Raw genomic sequence first — 6261 nt, 5'->3', positions numbered from 1 at the left:
ATGTGGCCTCCCTCCCCACACACTGGGCAGGATCCTTCAGCCAGGGAAGGGCCAGCTCGCAGAGGCAGAATCGGGTCCCGCAAGCACAACAGACTTACCCTGCTGACAGCTTAAACTCTGCCCTGGGTTTCAGCGGTGGCTCTACGTCTAACTGGCCAATGTTGGTTCAAACAACCTAGAACTAGACTGTACTGTTCCAAGTCTGCTGCCGAGAGGAACGCGCTTATAGGTTAACATGACTGAGCATTTATTAAGTGCCAGGCGCTCTCCTAAATGATTTACAGGCATCATCGCTCTTAATCCTCCCATCAACCCAGGAGGTAATTACTACTCTAATTCCCATCTTATAGGAGAACAAACAAACACAGAGAGGGAAGGAAAGTTGCCCAAGGCCACACCCTCAGCAGAATTGAGGAGCCTTACCCAAGAGTCTACATTCTTCGACACACTCCTCTATTCCACCTCCTCCGAAAGTGATTTGGTGTAGTACTTTCTTCCCACAGTGTAAGGCAGGGTGTGCTGTGTGAAGCAGAATCTTAAGAGGGGCCCATCATCCTGGTGTTACATCCTGTAGAGTCTCTTCCCCTTATGTGCTGGGGGACAGGGCCTGGGACTTGCTTCTACCAGTAGAATAAGGCAAAGGTGATGGGGTGTCGCTTGTGGGACCTCGTTGCCTTATCTGAGCCTCGTCTCAGCAGCCTGGAGTGAAAGAGACTCCGATGCTGGCCTTGAAGAGGCAAATAGCCATGACCCGCCCATGGAGAGGGCCACATGGCAGGGAGCTGCTGGAGGGCTTTAGAGCCAGAAGGCTGTCTCTAGCCAACTGCCAGTGAGAAGCAGAGACCCTCACGAGCCCTGTCAGCGGTCTGAATGAGGTGGAGTTGGAGTTTCCCCATTCGGGCTTCTCGGTGGGAATGCAGCCTGGCTTACACCTTGATGGCGGCCTCATGAGAGTCTGAGCACAGGGCTCAGTTAAGCCAGGCTGGGATTCCTAATACACAGAGTCTGTAAGACGAAAAACAGGTATGATTTAAGCTGCTAGGTGTATGGTAGTTTGTTTGGCTACAGTGGAAAACTAACCCAGGCTAAGGAATTTGCCCAAGGTCGAATCCTTAATAAAAGACAGAGCTGGGATTTGAACCTAGTTCAAATCGGAACACGGTGCTCTGCCACAAGTGCCATTTTCTTAGCCACTTCTTTATTCTGCATCTTTCAGAAGTATATTTATAGATGATTTTCTGTTCAATAATGTAATTATTTCTTCAACTTCCTACTGCTTTAGCAACTCATAGCCTGTAATGTTCTTGACAGGAGAGAACTTCAAGGGGGCATTTGATGTACCTTTCAAAGAGCTCATCCCCTCTTCGCCTTTCTTTCGGTTGTTGACAACACTGCCAGTTGCATGTGTCACAGTCTCTGGCCACTTTAGACCCACTAGTGCCCTCACAGTAGTTTCAGGTTTTGAGGGGTCTGTACAGTGTCCCCTAAATTACATCATATTATATTGTAGGTAGGAAGATTAGATCTCTACGAAGAAAGCCATGAAGATTTTAGATGTGAGGAAATGTAGAATGTAAGAATGACATTTAAAGCACTTAGCTGGAGACGCTAAATAAATAAAGAGACCGAACAGGAAAGAAAGCTGACCAGGATAAAGGGCTATTTTGGCCTTGGGGTAGTATGTCAGATCCCTTGTTAAAAATGATTTTATAATTTGTGCCCTTGAGTCCACTCAGAATCGGGGCCATAATTTGCAGGACCCAGTGTCAAAGGAAATGCAGGGCCTCTTGTTCAAAAGTGAAGAATTTCAAGGCAATGAGAGCAGAACATGAAACCAAGCACGGGGCCCTTCTGAGTGGGGAGCTGTGAGGGGCTGCACAGACTGGTTCCATGAGGCCAGCCCTGAGCACAGTTCCCACGAATCTGAGGCGTCCTGGATCTCTGGTGGTGATTGTTAGACGTGTATTCCTATTGTAATAACTCTTTTTCTCTCTGTGTGTCTAACCTGCCCACTTACTCAAAAGCGCTCTCAAGCCTATACCTAGAATTTACATGATGTCCCCCTTCCATCCCAACTGCCCTTCGCTACACTGGAGTGGGTTTAAAAAAAAAATTTTTTTTTTATTTTAATTTAAAAAAATTTTATTTTATATTGGAGTAGAGTTGATTGACAATGTTGTGTTAGTTTCAGGTGTACAGCAAAGTGATTCAGTTATATGTATACACGTATCTATTCTTTTTCAAATTCTTTTCCCATTTAGGGTATTACAGAATATTGAGCAGAGTTCCCTGTGCTCTACAGGAGGCCCTTGTTGGTTATCTGTTTTAAATATAGCAGTGTGTACGTGTCAGTCGCAAATGGACTTATTTACAAAACAGAAACAGACTCATAGACTTAGAGGTGGACTTATGGTTCCCCAGGAGGAAGGGCTGTGGGGCAGGCAGCGATAGACTGGGAGTTTGGGATGCACTGGAGTTTTAATCTGTGAGGTAGGGTGAGCTCTTATCTTTACAGATCAGAGAATTTAATAGCAAAAATGGTTAATACTTTGCTCAAAGTCACACAGGAAATGCGGTTCGCTTTTATCTGCATCTTCTCCTCATAGGATCGTAAAGCTAAGTGAGGGCCAATTTCTCATCCTTGTCCTTATTTTGTGCCCCCTGCCCTCTGCCCCAGTCCAGCCCATCGTCCTAGTACAGCGCGGTGCCCTCAGGGTGGTGGCTCAGGATATACTGATCATTTACAAGGTTGGTTGAAATTCATTGTTATGACCCAGGGAAGAGGCTTTTTGTGGGGACGAATGGAATGGACTTTCTGGGAGGTGACCAAGCATTCCAGTCCCACCGCCACCCGGATCCTGGTCTTCTCCATCCCATCCTTTGTTCCCTTCTTTTCTATAAAGCCCTTGGGGAAGAGATTTCTCGCATAAGAAGCTATGTCCTTATGACAGCTCCTTTTATGAACATTGTAACTGTTCTGAGAGGCATTTGGAGGTTTAAGCAATGAGGTTGAGGGGATTCAACTTTCCTGTACCATCAGATCACCTGCAGCCTAAGGTGCCAAGGCAGGCGGGGACTCAACTTTGAAAGGGCTTAGAAGTCCTTCCTCAGCACAGGCTGCCTTCGCTTCTCTCCCGTCCTTCTAACCCCTCAGTCTACTGACAGCACTGTCTGTAGTCTGTAGCTCTCCTCCTGTTCTCAACACTGTTTGGGCAAAATCTGTTTGGTTTCTGCTCATATTGTGTGATTACAGTTACATGTGTGGTCCAGTCCAGTTATGAACTTTTAGAGCTGGGACTTTAGACTAATTTAACCCAATCTCCTCTTTTCATCAAGAGGAAAACCAAGGCATTGCAGTCTTTAGGATAACACAACAATCACCAGCAAATCCACAGCCAAGACTCATGGCTTCTAATTGCACATCCACTGCTCTTTCCACCAAGCAACTCCTTTCTCTGTGGAGTTATTTATTATCTTCCTGGCTATGACCTCAGCATGTGTATTCTTCCACGGTTGCACTTGGTCCTAAGGTATATTAAATATCATTCTTCTTCAGCTGTGCACATGACTCCACACCAGGACTGTGTCCAGATCATCGTCTTGGATTCATCTCCTCTTCCCCTCTTCTTTTTGCAGGTGTGGGTGGGTGGTAGTGGTGATGTATACTAAACAGTTCCAATTCATTTATCCCTTCTCGATATTTCATCTTTATTGATACTCAACTGTTACAATTACACAAATTCTAACTTGAACACTGTCCAAATACTTAAGACCCAGCATGTTTAAAAGAACATAAAAGACCCCTCCCTCTGTCCTCCCATTCCCTTCAGTGTTTTCTGGCTGCTGCCCTGTGGTGAGCTTCTGTCCTTGGACGCTGAGTACCAATGACGATTTCTATCGCACAGTCTGTCTTCTTGTCCTCATAGTTTACCCTCAAGGCATCCTCTTTTACGGTAGGATTTCAAAACTACGAGGCTCCAGTTCACCATACATTAGATACATCTATTAACATGAATTAAAGTTAGGTCTACAAGTGTCCAGACTCTGACTTTCTCCATTTTGTCCTCTCCATTTCCTTCAAATAGGAGCTAGGTCTTTGAGAAGAAAAACGGAAGAAATATGAGATCAGCAAACTACCCTTGACTTATTGGCTGACATTTGGTGCACAGATCACCACAACCTGTACGTGGAGGGAATGTCCTTTGGAAAGAAACACACTTCTGTCACGGTTCTCTCCCTCCAAGCTGGGCTCTGGGACTCTTCTGGGGGTCTAGCCATGCATTTTATCATTTCATAAGGTCTGATAACATCCCAAGATAGATTCCCTGGGTCAGATGAGTAGCTGCCCCAGTCAAGACTGGGGATATCTACCCATGAAGAGGCTCTGTCTGCCAGGAAGTGGAGTAGGGGAGAGAGGAACAAATATCCAGGGCTGCTGGCTGGCCGGTTCCTGGAAGGTAAGATTCTCGGAATCAGAGGGAAAGCGGAAATCAAGGGTGGTGGCCATTGAAACACCATGGTAACTGCCAGAGATCTGTGTGTGGAGGCACCTCAGCGACAAATGAGGCGAGCAGGAGTGTGCCACGTGCCGGATGGTGTGTCAGGAACTATTCAGATGCAAGCCTCAGTCGGTGGCATCTCCAAACCGTGTTGACTTTTCTTTCCCATCATTTTGCATAATCCAAGTCCGTAACTCACTCACCTCTGTTTCTATTTTCTAACCTACTTCTTTTATTCCTTCTGCATGATCCTTGCCAATGCATTGGGGGAGTGCAGCTGGTCACATCTGTGCTGAAACCCAGTTGGACACAATGCTGATGTGTCCACAGCTCCACTCTGTCTGGACAAAATGGGCTGGAGGTCAATTCTGTAGGTTTGCATGTGTGGTGGGGTGTGTGTGTGCGTGTGTGTGTGCTGCAGGATTGGCTGCAAGCCTTTGATAGCAAACTGAACAATACTGTTTATATTCACATGGGGAAAGACTTGACTACAGTACTGAGCTCTTCACGGCGTAATTACAACTTGCTGAGTGCTGTGGCTCTGGTGAACAATGAAGGTATAATCAGTGCACCTATTTGTCCTCCTGGATTCCAGCTGCTAAAGCAATTTCTTTTTTCACAGAACTGACAATTTGGCAGTTCTTGTGAAAATCCACCATTTCCCCCCTGAAATCCTGTGAAATGGAGCTTGCCGGAGGAAACACTGTGAAAGCAGCCTGGTCCCTGCATCATCTCCATGAAATTAGGCAGATCATATTTCCAGCACTGCTATCCTGATTGCATGTTTGTTTAAAATGACAGTTGATGTTGTGTATCTCTTTCATTAGGGAGGCTCAGCGATCTTGACGTTATTGAGTAACGGCAGCCTTTCCTGCATGTGAACACAAATCCACAGAGACATCTCAGAGAGCTCTTGAAGGAAAAGAAGGCTCTTGGAATGTGGGGAACCAACAGAAGGATCTTGGCCATATTTGCAATTTGGCAGGTGTATTATTAGCCACTCACAAGCAAGTCATTTTCCACGAGGCCTAAACACCAAGATTCAGAGGGCAGCCGTCAACATCTGGGTTCAAGCACTTAAAGTGACCAAATCAAGTAGAGGGGAAACGGGGGACTTCTGGAGGAGAGAGGAAGGCAGGGTAGGGCTCGTTGACTTTCTTTTCTCTTGTTCTTGGAGCCCTGGCTGCGTTAAGCACCTCATGCTGGATAATGACTTACACACAGATAGGAATGATCACTTTGTTTTCTGAATATTTTGAATTGTATAGGCACCCTGAAGCCTTGATTTTAAGTGATCAGAGTTTTGTGGGCTGGGAGGCCTGGATATGATTTTTATGGTGTTTTCTCCTCAAGTGTTTTTAGGGTAGCCTGTTGCTACCCCTTTAATACCTAGGGTGCCCTCCATCAGAGGCCTTTGTGACGGTGGAGCATGGTGACACTCACTTTTACTCCTCAGTCAGACACATTTATGGCTGTCCCTTCCTGGCCTGGAGTTCTTGCCTCCTGTCTCTCAGGCACTGACCCTCTGAAAACCTGCCTAGCTGCCTGAGAGAATATTCCAGCACAGCCTCTGCTTCTGCTCAGTCGTTGCCCCACCATCTTCCTACTCATCCCATCCAGCTCCTGGCCTTGGGCCAGGTCTAGGTCTACACCCCACCCCCGCCCCAATTCCAGCCACCTGTCCTCTTGTAGGGCTCCCCCGAGAAGTTCACACCATGCTGTGTCCTTAAAGAGGTGACCCCAAATTAACTCTTGGCTGACC

Source organism: Phocoena phocoena, chromosome 8 (genome assembly GCF_963924675.1).
Source record: "Phocoena phocoena chromosome 8, mPhoPho1.1, whole genome shotgun sequence".
NCBI lineage: Eukaryota > Metazoa > Chordata > Mammalia > Artiodactyla > Phocoenidae > Phocoena > Phocoena phocoena.
Note: the sequence above shows the minus strand (reverse complement) of the source record.